The sequence below is a fragment of the Ovis canadensis genome, chromosome 18 (genome assembly GCF_042477335.2).
Source record: "Ovis canadensis isolate MfBH-ARS-UI-01 breed Bighorn chromosome 18, ARS-UI_OviCan_v2, whole genome shotgun sequence".
NCBI classification, from domain to species: domain Eukaryota; kingdom Metazoa; phylum Chordata; class Mammalia; order Artiodactyla; family Bovidae; genus Ovis; species Ovis canadensis.
Window position 1 is genome coordinate 47,094,106 of NC_091262.1, and position 23,488 is coordinate 47,117,593.

General features: G+C 38.8%; 1 long non-coding RNA gene across 1 annotated transcript; it reads right to left on the reverse strand.

Annotated features, from left to right (window-relative positions):
- Positions 1–6,628: 6,628 nt before the first annotated feature.
- Positions 6,629–23,143, reverse strand: LOC138423831 (uncharacterized). The gene is made up of 3 exons (XR_011250469.1): positions 23,086–23,143; positions 22,866–22,940; positions 6,629–7,545 (listed from the first exon to the last, which is right to left on the reverse strand). It is a non-coding gene; the product is annotated as an uncharacterized lncRNA (long non-coding RNA).
- Between the last annotated feature and the right edge of the window lie 345 nt (positions 23,144–23,488).

The following is a 23,488-nucleotide window of genomic DNA, read 5'->3' on the forward strand; positions in this document are numbered from 1 at the left end:
GTGATAGACTGGATTACTGGGTCAAGTCTTTGCTCCCCTGTAATAGAATTCTCCATCCCCACCCTTGTCATAGTGGGCAGTGAATTCTTTCCCACTTTTGACTTTGTGTTTGGAGACTGAAGCGACTTAGCAGCAGCAGCAGCAGCAGCAGGTGACTTGCCTTGCCCAGTAGGAAGTTTGTGAATCTGACAAGAGAAGCTTTGAAATGTGCTTGCTCAATAGGACATGCCCTCTTGTGCTGCAGTTATCTGTCACGATAAGAACATTCCCCGAATAGCTGCTGCTCCTTCAGTCTGGGTCCTGGAATGAGTGTCCAGGAATAGACCATACGCCCTGGGTAGCACAAATCCAAGGAGAATGAGTGATATGTAGAGTACACCTGAACTCAGTCTGGCTTGGAGCCTGAAGCTAGATGATTCAAGGCACAGCTGACTCACACACACATGAGCATGACAGTGTGTGATTATTGTTTTAAGCTTCTGAATGGTTTTGGTTTGGTTTGGTTTTTGGTATAGAACAAGTAATCATTTTATAATGGCACTTAAGGTACACTTTCAACTTTATACGGTGTTTCATGTTAATTACATCTCAATAAAGCTGGGGAAAAAATGGCATTTAGCAGGCTTTTATAAATTTAAGTACCATTTTGCTGATAACAAAGCTTACTATCCAGCAACATCCAATCCCCAAACACAGAAGACATTCCAAAGTAGTCAGGAGAGTGCCGAGATGGTTTAACAGACAGCTAGCAAAAGCACAGAGTAAAGAATCCCAGGAGATCATTTCACAGATGGCAGTACAGAAGCCTAAGACCTGAGCTGCAGTTCATATCAGGGTATTGGTATCATTACTGTAGGAAAACACAATCAGTGTGTTTAGAATAATCTTTCTGGAGTGACCTGAGTCTGGGGATTGAAATGAATATAAATATTTCTTACTGGTTGGGATTATTTAGTTCAGTTCAGTTCAGTCACTAAGTCATGTCTGACTCTTTGAGACCCAATGGACTGCAGCATGCCAGGCTTCCCTGTCCATCACCAACTCCTGGAGCCTACTCAAACTCATGTCCATCAAGTCAGTGATGCCATCCAACCATCTCATCCTCTGTCGTCCCCTTTTCCTTCTGCCTTCAATCTTTCCCAGCATCAGGATCTTTTCCAGTGAGTCAGTTCTTCGATCAGATGGCCAAAGTATTGGAGTTTCAGCTTCAGCATCAGTTCTTCCAATGAATATTCAGGACTGATTTCCTTTAGGATGGACTGGTTGGATCTCCTTGCAGTCCAAGGGACTCTCAAGAGTCTTTTCCAACACCACAGTTCAAAAGCATCAGTTCTTCGGCACTCAGCTTTCTTTGTAGCCCAACTCTCACATCCGCACATGACTACTGGAAAAACTATAGCCTTGACTAAATGGACCTTTTTTGGCAAAGTAATGTCTCTGCCTTTTAATATGCTGTCTAGGCTGGTCATAGCTTTCCTTCCAAGGAGCAAGCATCTTTTAATTTCATGGCTGCAGTCACCATCTGCAGTGATTTTGGAGTCCCCCCAAAAAGTCTGTCACTGTTTTCATTGTTTCCCCATCTATTTGACATGAAGTGATGGAATTGGATGCCATGATCTTAGTTGTCTGAATGTTGAGTTTTAAACCAATTTTTTCACTCTCCTCTTTCACTTTCATCAAGAGGCTCTTTAGTTCTTCTCCACTTTCTGCCATAAGGGTGGTGTTATCTGCATATCTGCTGCTGCTACCGCTAGGTCACTTCAGTCGTGTCTGACTCTGTGCAACCCCATAGACGGCAGCCCACCAGGCTCCCCCATCCCTGAGATTCTCCAGGCAATGCATATCTGAGGTTATTGGTATTTCTCCTGGCAATCCTGATTCCAGCATGTGCTTCATCCAGCCCAGCGTTTCACATGATGTACTCTGCATATAAGTTAAATAAGCAAGGTGACAATATACAGCCTTGACGTACTTAATTATTTGGTTAAGATGCTATTTAGAATAAACATTATCGTTTGTAATGAGTTACTGGTCCCTGAAGGATGGAAGGGGCTCAGAATAGTTAAGTTGCCCCCGCAAGGCAGTTGGTCTTCTGGAGAAATGGTGTTAAATGGAGGACTTGGTATACATCTCTGTTGCTGGCAGTTCAGATATTCGTTAGCAGCAGTAGCTTAGACAGCCGTGGCTAGTGGGAACCTGCACTTTTTGTTGGGCTCACGCATGGCCTCCATCCCTCTGACTATGGCTGCTTCCTTCGTGTGACCATTGTGAGAGCACCAGGGTGGCCAGCGACGGAAGCTGGCTAATGTCAGATGGGCAAGTCATCTCGGTGCCTTCTCCATGGTGGGTAACTTCTGCTTCTGAGTTTTGGAGGGTCATTTGTTACACAGCCTCATTTTAGCTCTAACAGACGAATATAGAGGCATTAAAATTTTATTATGGAAAATTTCAGACATATACAAAGCTAGGAGAAATAATATGATGAAACTCTGGTTACCCCTGTCTCATATGGTTAGTCTTGTTTTCACCTATACCCTTGCCCACTTTTCCTTCAACTCTGGATTACCTTTTTTTAAAAATTAATTAATTTATTTATTTTTGGCCGTGCTGGGTCTTCCTTGCTGTGCAGGTTTTCTCTAGTTGCAGCGAGTAGGGGCTACTCTCCAGCTGTGATTTGCGGGCTTCTCATTGTGGAGGCTTCTGCTGCAGAGCATGGGCTCTAGGGCATGCAGGCTTTGGTAGCCGCAGCACGTGGGCTCAGTAGTTGTGGCACCTGGACTCTACAGCACAGGCTCAGTAGCTGTGGCACACGGACTTAGTTGCCCTGTGCAGCATGTGGGATCTTCCTGGACCAGAATGCAGAATGTCTTCTGCATTGGCAGGCAGATTCTTTACCACTGAGCCATCAGGGAAACCACTGGATTATCTCAAAGCAAGTTCAAAAGATCATGTATTTTTTCTGTAAATATTTCAGTATGCAGCTCCAAAAGATAAGGAATTAAACAAAATAATACAAAAAATCAATAGTAATTCATTAATAGAAACAGCAATCTATTCAGAGTTCATACTTCTTTATCTTATAATTTTCCTTTTTTTCATTTTTCTTTTTTAAATTGTTGTTTGAATTGGGCTCCAAATAATATCCAAATAATAACAAATGCTAAAATAACAAGGCTATGGTTTTTCCAGTAGTCATGTATGGATGTGAGAGTTGGACTGTGAAGAAGGCTGAGCGCTGAAGAATTGATGCTTTTGAACTGTGGTGTTGGAGAAGACTCTTGAGAGTCCCTTGGACTGCAAGGAGATCCAACCAGTCCATTCTGAAGGAGATCGACCCCGGGAGTTCTTTGGAAGGAACGATGCTAAAGCTGAAACTCCAGTACTTTGGCTACCTCATGTGAAGAGTTGACTCATTGGAAAAGACTCTGATGCTGGGAGGGATTGGGGGCAGGAGGAGAAGGGGACGACAGAGGATGAGATGGCTGGATGGCATCACTGACTCGATGGACGTGAATCTGAGTGAACTCCGGGAGTTGGTGATGGACAGGGAGGCGTGCTGCGATTCATGGGGTCACACAGAGTCGGACACGATTGTGTGACTGAACTGAACTGAATAACAAATGTGTACTGTGCTTGGTTGATGAACCTTAAATCTCTAGGCTCCCCCACCATCTATCTTGTAAAGCTGTTTTGTTAAATAAATTGGATCATTCATCATTGTAGTTTGCCGCAGTCTGAACTTGGCTGATTTTATCCCTGTAGCACCATTTAATATGTTCTTTTGTCCTCTGTATTTTCTGTAAATTGAACAAATTAAAAAAACAATTATTTTGAAAGATTGCTTCTTAGGTGATGATGCGTGCTCCCATCAGAAGCACATAATCTCTGGTTGGCTGTCATTTTTTGACATTTGCAACCATTGACGTTCATTGCCTGGATTCATGAGGGTCTACAAAATGGTGATATTTTAACCACATCATTTATTCTTCCTTCATTAGCAGGCATATTTCTACAAAGTGAAACTTCCCCTCGTTGATTATTTAGTTATCTGGAAGGAGAAATCATATACAAAAGAGAGGATAAATATTTGATGCTTTCCTTTTATTTCCTGGTTGCCTAGCAGCCTTCCTAAAGGGACTGTGGGGAAATTAACAAAATGGCGCCAGACAGGCTCTCTTGCTCTATGCTCTCATAGCCTCTTGCCCCAGGTGCTGTAAACAGTAACTTTGGATGGCTATGTAACAGCTGAGATTGCTTATGGCGCTGCACACGCACCTCATGAGGTGCTCCTCTGGTCACGGGTTACTTTGTGTGGTTATCATGGTTATGTTTTGTGAGGTTGTGTTATGGCTACATTCAGTTCAGCTCAGTTCAGTCACTCAGTCATGTCTGACTCTTAGCAACCCCATGGACTGCAGCACAGCAGGCCTCCCTGTCCATCACCAACTCCTGGAGTTTACCCAAACTCATGTCCATTGAGTCAGTGATGCCATCCACCATCTCATCCTCTGTTGTCCCCTTCTCCTCCTGCCCTTAGTCTTTCCCAGCATCAGGGTCTTTTCAAATGAGTCATCTCTTTGCATCAGATGGCCAAAGTATTGGAGTTTCAGCTTCAACATCAGTCCTTCCAATGAACACTCAGGACTGATCTCCTTTAGGATGGACTGGCTAGATCTCCTTGCAGTCCAAGGGACTCTCAAGAGTCTTCTCCAACACCACAGTTCAAAAGCATCAATTCTTTGGCACTCAGCTTTCTTTATAGTCCAACTCTCACATCCATACATGACCAGTGGAAAAACCATAGCCTTGACTAGATGGACCTTTGTTGGCAAAGTAATGTCTCTGCTTTTTAATATGCTAAGTTGGTCATAACTTTCCTTCCAAGGAATAAGCATCTTTTAATTTCATGGCTGCAGTCACCATCTGCAGTGATTTTGGAGCGCCCCCCAAATTAAGCCTGACACTGTCTCCACTGTTTCTCCATATATTTTCCATGAAGTGATGGGACCAGATGCCATGATCTTAGTTGTCTGAATATTGAGCTTTGAGCCAACTTTTTCACTCTCCTCTTTCACTTTCATCAAGAGGCTTTTTAGTTCCTCTTCACTTTCTGCCATAAGGGTGGTGTCATCTGCATATCTGAGGTTATTGATATTTCTCCCGGCAATCTTGATTTCAGCCAGTGCTTCATCCAGCCCAGCGTTTCTCATTATGTACTCTACATATAAGTTAAATAAGCAGAGTGACAATATACAGCCTTGATGTACTCCTTTTCCTATTTGGAACCAGTCTTGTTCCATGTCCAGTTCTAACTGTTGCTTTCTGACCTGCATACAGATTTCTCAGGAGGCAGGTAGGCGGTCTGGTATTCCCATCTCTCGAAGAATTTTCCACAGTTTATTGTGATCCACACAGTCAAAGGCTTTGGCATAGTCAATAAAGCAGAAATAGACATTTTTTTGGAACTCTCTTGCTTTTCCGATGATCGAATGGATGTTGGTAATTTGATCTCTGGTTCTTCTGCTTTTTCTAAATCCAGCTTGAACATCTGGAAGTTCACTGTTCACGTATTGCTGAAGCCTGGCTTGGAGAATTTTGATGGTTGAGTAATAGTCTATTGTACATATATGTACCATATCTTCTTTATCCATTCCTCTGTTGATGGGCATTTAGGTGGCTTCCATGTCTTGGCTACTGTATACAGTGCTGCAATGAAAATTGGGGTGCACACGACTTTTTGGATCATGTTTCTCTCCAGATCTATGCCCAAGAGTTGGAATGCAGGGTCATATGGTAGCCTTATTTTTAGTTTTTAAAGAAACCTTCATACAGTTCTCCATAGTAGCTGTATCAATTTACATTCCCACCAACAGTATAGGAGGGTGCCCTTCTCTGCACACTGTAGAGCCACTCTTGATCAGTGGAAGACAGGAGCAAATAATAAATGCTTCTCTCTTTAGGCTCCATTTCGCAAAGCTCCTTGTAGATGATCCTGTGAGCATCCAGGAAGTATCAGAGGTCCCCTTGATCCTATATTGGCTTTTGTTTCTTTGTTTCACTCTCATCCCTCACTCCTCCTCCCTGGTGTCAGATTAACTAAATGCAAGTTTTTGTCTGAAGCTCTGCTCTTAGGAGAACCCAAACAGAACAGGAAAGAGAAGAAAAGGTCTTAGGTCTGGGCCTGGGAAGGAGGTTACCAAAGACCCCTCTGCTCCCCCCAATTTGGAACTTTTCAAAAGTCAGAGCTCTAGGAGAGAAACAGGGTGAGAAAATGCCCACTCACTCACAGAAGAGTTTCCTGTATTCACTTGGCTTTGGGTGGTGTAGGAACACAGGGAATAAAAAAAGCCCATCAGGATTCCTGATATAAACCAAATTCATGCAGAGGGAAGCCCTAAATCATATTCTTTGTGTGACTGGAAAAAATCCAAGCCAAAAATTTATTTAAGTAGTTCTGAGGTGGAAGTACTTCTAGGTGATGGACAAAAGCAAAGCAAACCCTCTCTGGAAGAACATATTTTAAATATAGATCTCAAAGAATTCCAAAGAACATTAAGCTTATAATCAAAAGTAAAATAAACAACAACAACAAAAACCTCATGGGGAAACAAACCACAAGGATCATCAATCAGCACAAACAGTATATTGAACATATAGAAGGTGAGGCCTACGAATACTGCACCAAATGGGATGAAGAGATTCAGAATCAGTTCAGTTCAGCCACTCAGTCATGTCTGACTCTTTGCAACCCCCTGAACTACAGCACGCCAGGCCTCCCTGTCCACCACCAATTCCCAGAGTCCACCCAAATCCATGTCCACTGAGTTGGTGATGCCATCCAACCATCTCATCCTCTGTCGTCCCCTTCTCCCCCTGCCCTCAGTCTTTCCCAGCATCAGGGTCTTTTCCAATGAGTCAGCTCTTCGGAGTTTCAGCTTCAACATCACTCCTTCCAATGAACACCCAGGACTGGTCTGCTTTAGGATGGACTGGTTGGATCTCCTTGCAGTCCAAGGGATTCTCAAGAGTATTCTCCAACATCACAGTTCAGAAGCATCAATTCTTGGTGGCACTCAGCTTTCTTTATAGTCCGACTCTCACATCCATACATGACCACTGGAAAAACCATAGCCTTGACTAGATGGATCTTTGTTGACAAAGTGATGTCTCTGCTTTTGAATATGCTATCTAGGTTGGTCATAACTTTCCTTCCAAGGAGTAAGTGTCTTTTAATTTCATGGCTGCAATCACCATCTGCAGTGACTTTGGAGCCCAGAAAAATAAAGTCAGCCACTGTTTCCACTGTTCCCCCATCTGTTTGCCATGAAGTGATGGGACCGGATGCCATGATCTTCGTTTTCTGAATGTTGAGCTTTAAGCCAACTTTTTCACTCTCCTCTTTCATTTTCATCAAGAGGCTCTTTAGTTCTTCACTTTCTGCCATAAGGGTGGTGTCATCTGCTTATCTGATATTATTGATATTTCTCCCGTCAATCTTGATTCCAGCTTGTGCTTCCTCCAGCCCAGTGTTTCTCATGATGTACTCTACATATAAGTTAAATAAGCAGATTCAGAATAGGAAATAATTATTTTAATATATCTGAAGAAGTTTAAAAAGATATTGAAAATATGATGACAGAATAATAAATTAACAAAATTAGCCATGTTTGAATACAAATCAGATAAAAGTTCTAGAAATGAAAATTGTGATAATAAAAATTTAAAAAAATAATTTAAATTATAAACATCAAAGGACAAGGTGAAATGCAGAATAAGACAAAGTTGAAGAAAGAATTAGTAAATTGAAATACAAAGCTTAAGAAATTACCAAGAATTCAGCAACGAATGATAAAAATGTGAGATAAGAAAGAGAAATTAAGAGGCATGGAAGAAATTTAACATTTATTCATGATAAAACATCTCAGCAAACTAAGAATTAAGGAAACTTCCACAACTCAGTGAAAGACATCCACCAAAAGCCTACACCTATTGTCTAATTTATGGTGAAAGACTGAATGCTTTCTATTCAAGATCAAGAAAAAGCAAAGATGTATGCTCTTGGGACTTCCCTGGTGGTTCAGTGCCTATGACTCCACGCTCCCAGTGCAGGGGGCCTGGGTTTGATCCCTGGTCAGGAAACTAGATCCCACAAACTGCAACTAAGAGTTTGCATGTCAGAACTAAAGATCCCATGTGCTGCAACTAAGACCTACTGCAGCAAATAAACAAATATTTTTTAAAAAGATGTACCCTCTCTTCACTCCTATTGAACATTTAACCAGATGTCCTTTCCGGTGCAATGCCAGAGAAAAGAGATGAAAGGCATGCAGGTAGTAAAGGAAGAGGTAAATCTGTTTCTAATACCGAAAAATCATAATTGACTGTATATAAAAATACTAATATCTACAAAAAACCATTATAACAAATGAATTTAGCAACTGTATAGGATACAAGGTCATCATAGAAAGAGTTATTGTATTTCTATTTATTTTTTTGGCTGTTCTGTGTAGCATGTGGGATCTTAGTTCCCCAACCAGGAACTGAACCTGGACTCCCTGCAGTAGAAGTATAGAGTCTTAACCACTGGACTGCCAGGCAAGCCCCACCAATTGTATTTCTATAAATATTAACAATTTTAAAAATTTACATAGTATCATTTACAATAGCATAAAATACATGAAATACTTGGTATAATTCTTGGTATAAATACTTGGCATAAACCATGCAGGAAACACAGGTTTGATTCCTGGGTCAGGAAGATTCTCTGGAGAAGGAAAAGGCAACCTACTCCAATATTCTTGACTGGAAAATCCCATGGACTGAAGAGCCCGGTAGGCTATGTCCATGGGGTTGCAAAGAGTTGATATGACTTAGCAACTAAACAACAACAAGACATTTACAATAGCATAAAAGCTTGAAATACTTGGTATAAATCTAGCAAAATGTATGCAAGCTTGGTATGCTGAAATCAACATGATGAGAAAAACTAAAGAAGACCTAAATAAATGCTGATGGATTAGAAACATCAAGAGACCAATCCTTCCCAACGTAATCTATAGATTTAAGGCAATTCCAATAAAAATTCCAGCATGTTCTTTCATAGAAATCAACAAGATGATTCTAAAATAAGTATAAAAATACAAAGGACCTTGAATATCCAAAACAGCTTTGAAAAAAAAGAACTTTGCCACCTTTATTTCAAGATTTACTATAAAGCTACAATATTCAAGAGAGTATAGAAAAGAAGAAAGAAAGTGAAGTCGCTCAGTCATGTTCGACTCTTTGCGATCCCATGGACTGTAGCCTATCAGGCTCCTCTGTCCATGGGATTTTCCAGGCAAGAGTGCTGGAGTGGATTGCCATTGCCTTCTCCAGGGGATCTTCCCAACCCAGGAATTGAACCCGGGTCTCCCCCATTGCAGGCAGATGCTTTACCATCTGAGCCACCATATACAGATATCAGTGAAATTGTTAAAGTAATTAAACAAAGAGGCCATCAGATTGAGGTGACTCTAGTGCCTTGTAAGCACACCAAAATCTAATTCAGAGTAAATTTCTGTAAGTGCCTCAAGGTTAAGAAATTGAAACTAAAGAACAACCGATCACAAACAGCCAAATAAGGCAACTGCTTAAGTTATAGCATATCAAATAATTTCCTTGCTTTGCTTCCATGTATGCATGACTGAGGGACTTCACTTTCACTTTTCACTTTCATATATTGGAAAAGGAAATGGCAACCCACTCCAGTGTTCTTGCCTGGAGAATCCCAGGGACAGGGGAGCCTGGTGGGCTGCCGTCTATGGGGTCGCACAGAGTCGGACACGACTGAAGCGACTTAGCAGCAGCAGCAGCATGCTGCTAAGCTTTTGTGCATAGCTCCTGCTTGTAGAGAGCTCCTAACCACTTGGGTTGGTACTGCCCAATTTGAATGAATGTTTACTCAAATAAACTCTTCCAAATTTTACTGTACTTTATCTTTTAACAGGTTAGAATTGAGAATAAAAAGGTAAGCTCACACATATATGGTCAACTGATTTTTGATAAAGGTGTCAAGTCAAGTCAACTCAATGGACAAATAATATTCTTTTCAACAAATTATACTGGAACAATTGGACAGTCATTAAAAAACAAAAAAAAGAAGAACCTCAACTCAAATCACACATTTAAAAATTAACTCGAAATGGACCACAGATAGAAATGTAAACCTAAACTATAAATCTTCTAAAAAAACAGTAGAAAAATCTTTGTGAACATAGGTCAGGCAAAGTTTTCTCAGATAGTATACCAAAAGCACAATCGATATGGAAAAAAATCAATAAACTGTATTTCATAAATGTTTTTAAGGTTTTGCTTTTCAAATACTATTAAACAGATGAAAAGACAAGCCTCAGCCTGAGAGAAAATATTTACAATATACATATTTGTTATAGGACTAGTATCCAGAGTGTATGAAGAATTCCCAAAAGTCACTAACAGGAAGGGGAATTTCTGTCTGAGGTGGCATGAAGAGGTTGGCAAATATTTTCCCTAAAAAACAAATATAAAGCTGGACACATAAAAAACAAAAACAAAACAAAATAACCTTTGCAGTGGTTCGGTGATTAGCCAAAGGCAAACAACAAATTGAGAATCATATATTCATGAAAAACATGTTACAACTTTGAGCAATAACAGTAGAATTCTGCAATCTTTTCACCTGAGGCTGCATCCGTTGCCCCGTAGCTTGGTCATTGACAGTGGTAGTGTTACCAGGGTGTGGATAGCATGAAAATCAGAAGTATATCCACAAAGGGGGATATACTTGAACTGAAGTAGGCAAAAACTTAAACCAGCATCACTGCTAATGAAAGTAGGTAACAAATTGGAAAATCTGCAGTTTTGCTAGCCTGGTTGGGAGAGCAGTACACCAGCAAGAAACTTAATGGGGAGACCCTGGAAATCGGACAGCTACGGAAGGGCTAGATCAGTTCTCCATATAAGCCTGGCTGACAGGGAAAGTAAGCGCATTCACAGAGATCTACAAGAGCCCTAGCAGAAAGTGAAGACCAAGGCAGTCTTGAGAACTAGATGAACTTTGAATAAACTCCCCAATCCACACACAGATCAACTGGCAGAATGGAAATCTTATGGATTCAAGGTGTTTGTACACATCCTCATAAAAATGGAATCAGACAGTATTTGTCCTTTTGCAACCAATTCATCTTACTTAATTTCTTTTAGAAAGCAGAAAATTAAATAGAGCAGTAATTACAACATTGTATCGTCAAGTTCATAACATATGTAAATTACATATAAAACCAGCAACATGCAAGAGGAGAGAAGCAATGGAGCTGTATTGGAGGAAGTTGCTATATTTAGAATTAAGTCAATACAAAAGTAGATAGTCATAAGTTAGGATCTTAATCCTTAAGAAACTACTAAGAAAATAACACTAAAAATGTAGTTAATCAACAGAGGAATGATGACAATACATTAAAAATATTTGCTTAACGTAAGTGAGGGCAACAAAGGGGAACAGAGGAACAAAAAGGACATAAGAAAATAAATAGCAAAATGGACTGACATGACATCATATCAATATCTACATTAAATATGAATTCTAAACATTCCAGTAAAAAGGTGTAGATTGTCCGAATATCTAATAAAGCAAGATCCGATTGTACACTGTCTGCAAGAGGCACATTTTAAATTTATTTATTTATTTATTCTGGCTGTGTTGGATCTTTGTTGCTGCACACCAGCTTTCCTTAGGTGCAGTGAATGGGGGCTACTGTCTAGTTGTGGTGCACAGGCTGTCTCATTGCAGTGGATTCTTTTGCTGCAAAGTACGGGCTCTAGAGCGTGGGCTCAGTAGTTGTGGCACATGGTTTTAGTTACCCTTTGGCATGTGCAATCTTCCTGGGTCAGGGATCAATACCATGTCCCCTGCATGGGCAGATGTATTCTTAACCACTGGACCACCAGGGAAGTCTGGGAGTCACATTACATTCAAAAAATATAAATAAATTGAATGTAAAAGAATGGAAAAACATATATCATGTAAAAAGTATTGTTAATGACATTAATATCAGGCAAAATTAGACTTTAAAACAAGAAACACTACTGCAAACAAAAAGATACTCCATAATGATAAAAGAATCAATGCATCAAGAAAATAAAGCAATTATAAACAAATAAGCAGTTAATAACAGAGCCCTAATACTTGTGAACCAAAAACTGATAGAAATGAAAGGAGATATAGACAGTTCAACAACTATATTAGGGGATTTCAATTTGCCTCTCTTGGTAACTGATGAACAAATAATCAAAAAGTCACTAAGGATATAGAAGACATGAACAACGGTCTCAAGCAATTTGACCTAACTTTGATAGAAAATCCAAATCAATAGCAATAGCTGCTGCTGCTAAGTTGCGTCAGTCATGTTCAACTCTGTGCAACCCCAGAGACGGCAGCCCACCAGGCTCCGCCATCCCTGGGATTCTCCAGGCAAGAACAATGGAGTGGGTTGCCATTTCCTTCTCCAATGCATGAAAGTGAAAAGTGAAAGTGAAGTCACTACACATTATTTCCAAGCAAACATGTAACATTCTCTAGTCTCTAAGACTCTATAAGTTTTAGTCCAGAAAAGAAGCCTTAAGAAACAACACAATTTTTACCAGAGATGTATTAAAGCCACAGGCATTAATTTCTGCAAAAATCCCCCAGTCAATAATATGTTAAAAAGCCTGAGGTCACACAAGGTATGTTCTTCATACACAACAGAATTAAATTAGAAATCAAAAATAGCAGAAAATTGAGAAGCCTCCAAGCATTTGGAAATTAAAGAAGATACTTCTGTTTCTAGAAGCATTTTAGTATGATTTATTTATTTTTGGTCATGTTAGGTCTTTGTTGCTGTGCACTGGCTTTCTCTAGCTGCAGCAAGCAGGGGCTACTCTTCATCATGGTGCACAGTCTTCTCATTGCAGTGACGTCTCTTGTTTTAGAGCACAGGCTCTAGGTACACGGGCCTTAGAAGTTGTAGCGCTCAGGCTCAATAGTTTCAGCTTGCAGGCTCAGGAGTGGTGGCACAAGGGTTTAGTTGCTCTGAGGCATGTGGAAATTTCCCAGACCAGGGATTAAAACTGTGTCCCCTGCATTGGCAGGTGGATTCCCAGCCACTGTCCCAACAGGGAAATCCTAAACAAGACACTTCTTAAAAAAAAGAAAGTGGAATAAATTGAATTGAATGAAAATTCAAACACAGTATATCTATATTTATTGCATGTTGTTGAATCAACGCTTAAAGAATAATTTATAGCTTTAAATGCTTAGGTTAGAATAGGAGAAAAGTAAAATATTAATAATCTAAGTTTTTGCTTCAAAGAGTCTGAAAAAGAAAAGCAATGTTATACAATGTATTAATAGAAAAAAGAACAAAAACTGCACAATCATTTCAACAATGTGGATAAGCCATTTGATAAAATTCAACACCCTTTCATGATGAAAACACTCAGAAAACTATGAATAGAAAGGAACTTCCTCAATCTGATAAAGGGCATCTATGAAAAACCCATATTTAGTGATGAAAGACTGAAAGCTCTCCCCCTAAGATCAGGAACAAGATGTTCAATTCCACCATTTCTATTCAAACATTGTACTAGAGATAATAGCCAGGATAATTACAAAAGTAAAGGGTAGAGGGAGAGGAAGAGTATTCTTTTGGAAAGCAAGAAAGTAAAACTATCTCTATTTTCAGATAACATGATCTTGCATATAGAAAATCCTATGGAAGCCATAGAAAAACCTATTTAAAATAATAAATAAATTCAGAAAAATTTCTTTGAACAAAATTCAAGCAAATACAATAGCAATGACCAATCCAAAAGTGAAACAAAGAAAGCAATTCCACTTACAATAGCATAAAAAAGAGTAAATTACTTGCAAATAAATTTAAAGAAAAGTACAGGATTCACACACTGAAATCTATAAAACATCACTGAAAGAAATTTAAGAAGACCTTTATACATTTATGGAAAGATATTTCATGTTCATGGATTGGATGAAGACAATATTCTTAAGATGGCAATACTCCCCAAATTGGTCTACAGATTTAGTGGAATCAAAATCAAAATCCCAGCTGCGTTTTTTGCAGAAACTGAAAAGCTGATTCTAAAACTTATATGGAAATGCAAGTGACTCAGAATAGTCAAAACAATCTTGAAAAAGAAGAACGAAGTTGGAGGAATCACACTTTCTGATGTTAAAACACAACAAAGCTACAGTAATCATGACTGTTCAGTATCACATAAGAATAGACATATAGATCAATGGAATAGAATTTAGAGTCCAGAAATAAACCCTGACATTTATGGTCAACTGATTTTCAGCAAGAGTGCCTAGGCATTCAGTGTGGAAAAAATAGTCTTTAAAAAAATTATACTAGGATACTGGATAACTACATGTAAAAGAAAAAAGTTAACCCCTTCCTTATACCTTACAAAAAAGTTAACTCCAAGTGGATTATATTCCTAAGCATAAGAGCTAAAAATCTAAAACGTTTAGAAGAAAACATGGGCATAAACTTTCATGACCTTGGATTAGGCAAAGCCTTCTAAGATGCGACAGCAAAAGGATAAGCAACAAAAGAAGAAACAAGTAAATTGTACTTCATCAAATTTTAAAACTTTGGGGTTCAAAAGATACTGTCAAGTAAGTGAAATGATAACTGAGAGAGATAACTTTTTTGTAAATCATGTATCTGCTAAGGTACGTGTATCCAGAATACATAAAGAGCGCTTACAACTCAACAATAGGAAGACAAAAAATCCAATTAAAAATTTGGCAAAATGTTGAAGAGATATTTCATCAAAGAAATAAAACATGTACTTAATACACAATCAAGCATTTCTACTCCTAGTTAGCTACCCAAGTGAAATGAAAACATATGTTTACCACACAAAGACTTGTTTATGGGGAGTTTCCTGGTGATCCAGTGGTTAAGATTCCATGCTTCCAATGCAGGGGATGTGGGTTTGAGCCTTGGTCAAGAAACTAAGGTTCTGCATGCTGCATGGTGTGGCAAAAAACAATAACAACAAAAACTTGTTGATGAGCATTCATGGTAACATTATTCATAATAATTTAAAACTGGTAAAAATCCAAATGCTCATCAACTGGTAGATGAATAAACAAAATGTGATATAGCCTTATAATGCATTCAGTTCAGTTCAGTTCAGTTCATTCACTTAGTAGTGTCCAACTCTTTGCAACACCATGAACCGCAGCACGTCAGGTCTCCCTGTCCATCACCAACTGCTGGAGTCTACCCAAACCCATGTCCACTGAGTTGGTGATGCCATCCAACCATCTCATCCTCTGTTGCCCCCTTCTCCTCCTGCCCTCAATCTTTCCCAGCATCAGGGTTTTTTCCAATGAGTCAGCTCTCTGCATCAGGTGGCCAAAGTATTGGAGTTTCAGCTTCAAATCAGTCCTTCCAATGAACACCCAGGACTGATCTGCTTTAGGATGGACTGGTTGGATCTCCTTGCAGTCCAAGGGACTCTCAAGAGGCTTCTCCAAAACCACAGTTCAAAAGCATCAATTCTTCTGCGCTTAGCTTTCTTTATAGTCCAACTCTTACATTCATACATAACTACTGGGAAAACCATAGCCTTGACTAGATGGACCTTTGTTGACAAAGTAATGTCTCTGCTTTTTAATATGCTGTCTAGGTTGGTCATAACTTTTCTTCCAAGGAGTAAATGAAAATGAAGTCGCTCAGTCGTATCCGACTCTTTGTGACCCCATGGACTGTAGCCCACCAGGCTCCTCTGTCCATGGGATTTTCCAGGCAAGAGTACTGGAGTGGGTTGCCATTTCCTTCTCCAGGGGATCTTCCCAACCCAGGGATTGAACCCAGGTCTCCCACATTGTAGGCAGACGCTTTACCGTCTGAGCCACCAGGAAGTCTAAGGAGTAAGTGTCTTTTAATTTCATGGCTGCAATCACCATCTGCAGTGATTTGGGAGCCCAAAAAAATAAAGTCAGGCACTGTTTCTACTGTTTTCCCATCTATTTGCCACAAAGTGATGGGATTGAATGCCATGATCTTAGTTTTCTGGATGTTGAGCTTTAAGCCAATTTTTTCACTCTCCTCTTTCACTTTCATCAAGAGGCTCTTTAGCTCCTCTTCACTTTCTGCCATAAGGGTGGTGTCATCTGCATATCTGAGGTTATTGATATTTCTCCTGTCAATCTTGATTCCAGCTTGTGCTTCTTCCAGCCCAGCGTTTCTCAGGATGTACTCTGCATATAAGTTAAATAAGCAGAGTGACAATATACAGCCTCGACGTACTCCTTTCCCTATTTGGAACCAGTCTGTTGTTCCATGTCCAGTTCTAACTGTTGCTTCCTGACCTGCATGTAGGTTTCTCAAGAGGCAGGTCAGGTGGTCTGGTATTCCCATCTCTTTCAGAATTTTCCACAGTTTATTGTGATCCACACAGTCAAAGGCTTTGGCATAGTCAATAAAGCAGAAATACATGTTTTTCTGAACCTCTCTTACTTTTTCGATGATCCAGCAGCAATTTGATCCTGGCAACTTGATCTCTGGTTCCTCTGCCTTTTCTAAAACCAGCTTGAACATCAGGAAGTTCACAGTTCACGTATTTCTGAAGCCTGGCTTGGAGAATTTTGAGCATTACTTTACTAGCATGTGAGATGAGTGACATTGTGCGGTAGTCAGATCATTCTTTGGCATTGTCTTTCTTTAGGATTGGAATGAAATCTGACCTTTTCTAGTCCTGTAGCCACTGCTGAGTTTTCCAAATTTGCTGACATATTGAGTGCAGCACTTTCACAACATCATCTTTTAGGATTTGAAATAGCTCAACTGGAATTCCATCACCTCCACTAGCTTTGTTTGTAGTGATGCTTCCTAAGGCCCACTTGACTTCACATTCCAGGACGACTGGCTCTAGATGAGTGTGAGTGATCACACCATTGTGATTATCTCAGTCATAAAGATCTTTTTGTACAGTTCTTCTGTGTATTCTTGCCACCTCTTCTTAATATCTTCTACTTCTGTTAGGTCCAGACCATTTCTGTCCTTTATTGAGCCCATCTGTGCATGAAATATTCCCTTGGTATCTCTAATTTTCTTGAAGAGATCTCTAGTCTTTCCCATTCTGTTGTTTTCTTCTATTTCTTTGCATTGATCACTGAGGAAGGCTTTCTTATCTCTCCTTGCTATTCTTTGGAACTCTGCATTCAAATGGATTACTATATATAATGCATTAATGCATTACTATATATCAATAGAAAATAAACAAACTATTGGTAAATGCTATAACATTAAAGAATCTCAAAAACATTATGCTAAACAGAGAAAAACAGAAACAAAATATTATTTACATATTGAATCATTTCATTTGTGCAAAATTCAAATAATGCAACTTTATGAAGATATAAAACAGATCACCAGTTGCCTTGGTCTTGGGGTGGGAGCAGAGACTGAGGACAAATGGGCACAAAGGAATTTTTGAAGTGATGAAAAATTTCTAAAAGTATATGATGGTGATAATAGTACAAGTTTATTTTATTTTATTTTTTGGTTGTACAAGTATGAGTTTGATGGCATGTAAATGAAAAATTCTTAATTAAAAGCCAAAAATCACACAACTTTAAAAATGTGGAAAATATTTTAATAGAAACCTCATCAAAGAGGATATGGAGATGACAATAAGCACAGTTTAAATGCTCAATATCATCATTAAGAATATGAAAATTAAAAGTACAATGTGATGCCATTACGTACTTGTTGGAATAGCTGAAAGAAAAATGGAGAGAATGAAGAGTATTTGGAATTTTTATATGTTACTGGGTGAAACTGTAAAACAGTGCAATCATTTTGTTGGGTGCACTTAGTGTAGCCACTTGGAACATAATTTGGCAGCTTCTTGTAAGGTAAAACATATACTTACCATATGCCCTAGAAATCTGACTCCTAGGTATTTACTCATGAGAAGTGAAAATATACATCTACCCCTTAAATCTGTATACTAATATTTATACCAGAGTTGAAGAGAAGGTTGAGAGTCTGGGAAGTTGAAGGTGGCTGGAATATGTAGAGTACTGGAATAAGAAACCTTCACAGAGAAAGAGAGCTCCCGTAATCTATAGTCTTCGGCTGAGCACTAAATGGCACACTACATGAGGACGCTACCAAAGCAAAGGACAAGAGGAACAAGAACCAGAACCAAAACCTGGGAATAGTTCATGTTCTCAACAGCTGGGTGCAAGGATCTCTTGACAAAGTAGACATCAGAGAGATGTCTCAGAAGAGTATTGCCAAATGAGTCCTAGAATAAAGACTACTCTGGCTCCATGAAAAAAAAAAAAATCACAAGCAAGTCTCAAAGGAGTCACATTGTTACCAAATAACTAACTGCATGTAAGATCAAAATCAAAGAAATATAAAAAACTCCAAAACACAATTTTAAATGACAGAATCTGGCATCCAATAAAAAAACACCAGGTATAGAGGAAGATTCTAGGAGGACATCAAAATAGGAAGCACCAAGAATCTGTCTCCCCACCTAGAGCTGCACCAGCAAATTCTGTCTGATGTATATATTCTGGAAATCTGGAATCTGTTGAAGGCTTTCAGCTTCCAGTGGGAGGACTTGGATGGTGAACTGTGGCTAATTTCAGCCAATTTTAGCTCTTAGCACAGCAGGAGCTACCCATCTTCCACCCCACAGCCACATGGCGGGCAGCTGCGCACATATTCCTGCAATAGCTTGCATGCAGTGTGTAGCACCAAAGATCAGGGATTCTGTCCTCCAAATATCAGGGATCTCTTTTGTGATGGCTGATTGCTGTTTCTGATTACAGAGGTGGAGACGAAGAGGTTGGCAGCCGTTGTTGCATCTTTCCTGTTTTGCAAGCTCCTCCCTCTCTAGCTGAAGTGACGTACATAGGATTTAAAGGTATGGCATCTTTTTATCTACCCTTCATTTTTATCTTTTTCCCCCCTCTCAGGAACCAGACATTAAAGACTAGGATATTTAAAAACATATGCATATACAAGGAAAATTAGAAAATGACCATACATGCCCAGGGAGTCTCAGAAAAGATATGAGAAGACATTGAATTTATACCTCAGGCTGATCCTCAGTACAAAGATAGCCTACAACAATTAAAAAGACAAGTAAAACAAACAAACAAAAAAACCCCCAGTAAACTCTTGGAAAAGGGGATAATCTGATTTCCAGAATTATCATATTAATTGATTCGAATATCCAGTGTTCACAAAAAATGACAAGGCACACAAAGAAACAGTAAGTATGTTTCTCATAGAAAAAAAATAAATCAATGGAAACTATCTCTGAAAAAGATATAATGGCAGATATACTACACAAAGACTTCAAAACAATTGTCTTAAAGATGCTCAAAGAACTCAAGGAAAATGGGATGAAGTCAAGAAGATGATGTGTGAACAAAATGGAAATATCAATAAAGAGACAGAAAACAAAAAGGGACCAAAAAGAAATTCTGGAGCTATAAATGCAATAACTGAAATGAAAAACTCACTACAGGGATTCAAAGGCAGATTTGAACAGGAAGAAGAAAGAGTTAGCCAACTTGAAGATAAGACAATGACAATTATTGAGTCTAAGGAGAAGAAAAGAGATTGAAGAAAAGTAAATGGACCCTAAGAGACCTGTGGGACACCATCAAGAGGAGCAAAACAAGCACTGTGGCAGTCCCAGTAGGAGGTGAGAGAGAGAAAGGGGCAGAAAGAATTTAAAGACATAACAACTGGAAACTTCACAAATTTGATGAAAGACATAAATATGAACATCCAGGAAGCTCAACAAACTCCAATAAGATGAACTCAAAGAGAATCACATCAAGAGTCATAATTAAACTGTAAAAAGGTAGGCAAAGAGAATCTTAAGAGCAGCAAGAGAGAAGCAAATCATCACATACAAAGGAAACTTAATAAGATAATTGTCAGATTTCTGACACAATTTTTGAGCTATAAGACAGTAGGCCCATACATTTGAACTACTAAAAGAAAAAAATGTCAGCCAAAAGTCCTATATCCACCAAAACTGTTCTCTAAGAGTAAGGGAGAAATCTAGAAATTCCCAGATAGTTGAAAATTGAGGGACTTTGTGACCAATAGACCTGCCCTGCAAGGAAGGGATAGTTGGGGAGTTTGGGATGGGCAAGTACACACGGCTATGTTTAAAATGGATAGCCAACAAGGACCTACTGTATAGCACATGGAACTCTGCTCAATGTTACATGGTAGCCTGGATGGGAGGGGAGTTGGGGAGAGAATGGATACATGTGTTTGTATGGCTGGGTCCTTTTGCTGCTCATCTAAATGTGTCACATTGTTTACTAATCTTCTATACTCCAATACAAAATAAAAGGGTTAAAAATAGATAAATAAAATAAACAAAGAAATGCTCAAGACAGTCCTGCAAGTTTAAAAGAGGATACCAGGTAGTAACTTAAAGTCAAAGAGAGAAATAAAGATATCAACAAATGTAAATACATGGGCAATTATAAATGCTAGTAACTGGTTTGTAACTGTGCTTTTTGCTTTCTATATGATTTCAAGGACTAAAACATTTAAAGAAAAAATCAATTGTTACTACAAATGCTAATATTAATGTAAATACTCTGTAATTCAAATCAGAGTATCTTAACTTTAAAATGTTAAATGTAATCCCCATTGTAACCACAAAAAAATAGCTATAGAATATATATGAAAAAAAATGAGAAAGGAATTCAAATATTTTACTACCAAAAAAAGAACTAAACACAAAAGACAAGAATGCAGAAAATAAGAAGCAAAAAGGTTATAAGGCATATAGAAAACAAATAGCACAGTGACAAATAATTCACTCTTGAACGTAGTTACATTAATATAAACACTGCAGTCAAAGACAGAGGTTGGAAGAATGGATAAAAATATATGATCCAACCATATGCTATCTACAAGAGATTCACTTGAGATCCAAAGACACAAACAGGTTAAAACTGAAAGGATGCAAAAAGATTTTTCATGCAAATTGTAACCAAAAGAGAACAAGAGTGGCAACACTAAATATCATACAAAACAGACTTTAAATGAAAAAAATTATAAGAGACAATGAAGGATGTTATGCATTAACAAAAGATTCAATACAGCAAGAATATGTAACCATTATAAATATCTGTACATCTGCAGGTCAGGAAGCAACAATTAGAACTGGAAATGGAACAACAGACTGGTTCCAAATAGGAAAAGGAGTACGTCGAGGCTGTATATTGTCACCCTGCTTATTTAACTTATATGCAGAGTATATCATGAGAAACTCTGGACTGGAAGAAGCATAAGCTGGGATCAAGATTGACGGGAGAAATATCAATAACCTCAGATAAGTAGATGACACCACCCTTATGGCAGAAAGTGAAGAGGAACTAAAAAGCCTCTTGATGAAAGTGAAAGAGGAGAGTGAAAAAGTTGGCTTAAAGCTCAACATTCAGAAAACGTTAAGATCATGGCATCTGGTCCCATCACTTCATGGGAAATAGATGGGGAAACAGTAGAAACAGTGTCAGACTTTATTTTTGGGGGCTCCAAAATCACTGCAGATGGTGATTGCAGCCATGAAATTAAAAGACACTTACTCCTTGGAAGAAAAGTTATGACCAACCTAGATAGTATATTAAAAAGCAGAGACATTACTTTGCCAACAAAGGCCCATCTAGTCAAGGCTATGGTTTTTCCAGTGTCATGTATGGATGTGAGAGTTGGACCGTGAAGAAAGCTGAGTGCTGAAGAATTGATGCTTTTGAACTGTGGTGTTGGAGAAGACTCTTGAGAGTCCCTTGGACTGCAAGGAGATCCAACCAGTCTATTCTGAAGGAGATCAGCCCTGGGATTTCTTTGGAAGGAATGATGCTAAAGCTGAAGCTCCAGTACTTTGGCCACCTGATGCGAAGAGTTGATTCATTGGAAAAGACTCTGATGCTGGGAGGGATTGGGGGTAGGAGGAGAAGGGGACGACAGAGGATGAGATGGCTGGATGGCATCACTGACTCGATGGACATGAGTCTGAGTGAACGCCGGGAGTTGGTGATGAACGGGGAGGCCTGGCGTGCTGCGATTCATGGAGTTGCAAAGAGTTGGACACGACTGAGTAACTGAACTGAACTGAATGACAGACCATCAAAATATATGAAACAAAAATGACAGAACTGAAGGGAGAAATAGGTATTATTACAATAATAGTTGGAGGCTCTAATATCTCACTCACCATAATGGACAGAATAACCAGACAGAACATAAATAAAGAAATAAAGGGTTAAACAACACAATAAACCAACTAGATCTAACACACATATACAAAACACTCTGCCTAACAGCAGAATACACATTTTCCTCAAAAGCACATGGGACATTTTTCAGTGTAGACTATACATTAAGCCACAAAGTAAGTCTCAACAGATTTTAAAAAAAAAGATATCATACAAAGTATCTTCTCTACTCAAAAGGAGATGAAGTTAGAATTCAAAAAAAGGAAAGTTCACAAATTGTGGAGATTAAACAACATATTTTTAAACAACCAATGGATCAAAGAAGAAATCACAAAGGAAATTAGAAAATACTTAGAGGGTCTTCCCTGGTGGTCCAGTAGTTAAGAGTTCACCTGCTAATGCAGGGGACATGGGTTCAGTCCTTGGTCTGAGAGTTAGGATCCCATGTGCCACGGGGCGACCGAGTCTGTGCTCTAGAGCCCATGAGTTGAAACTACTGAAACCTGTGTGCCCTAGAGCCTGTGCTCTGCAACAGGAGAAGCCACCGCTATGAGAAACTTACCCTCTGCAGCTAGAGAGTAGCCCTTGCTTGCTGCAGCTAGAGAAAATCCCCTTGCAGCAACAAAGATCCTGTGCACTGCAATGAAGACCCAGTACAACCATAAATAAATAAATATAAATACAAAGAGAAAATACTTAGAGATAAATGAAAATGCAGCATACACAAACATAGGATGCAGGAAAAGTAGAGCTGGGGGGAATTTATAACTATAAATGCTTACCTTAAAAAACAAAACAGAAAAGAGCTCAAAACAACCTAACTTTATAACTTAAGGAACTAAAAAAGAAGAACAAACTAAATGCAAAGCTAGCAGAAGGAAGGAAATACTAAAGATTAGAGCAGCAATAAGCAAAATAGAAAATAGAAAAATAACAGAAAAGCAATGAAAACTAAAGTTGGCTCTTTGAAAAAAATCAACAAAATTGTCAAACTTTTAGCTAGATGGACTAAGGAAAAAATAGAGAAGATTCAAATGACTAAAATCAGTACAGTAAAAAGATTACTACCAATTCTATAGGGGGAAAAGGGATTATAAAATAGTACTATTACAATTGTACATCAATAAATTGGATAACCTAGATAAAAATTTTCTAGAAACACAAAGCCTACCAAGATTAAAGCAT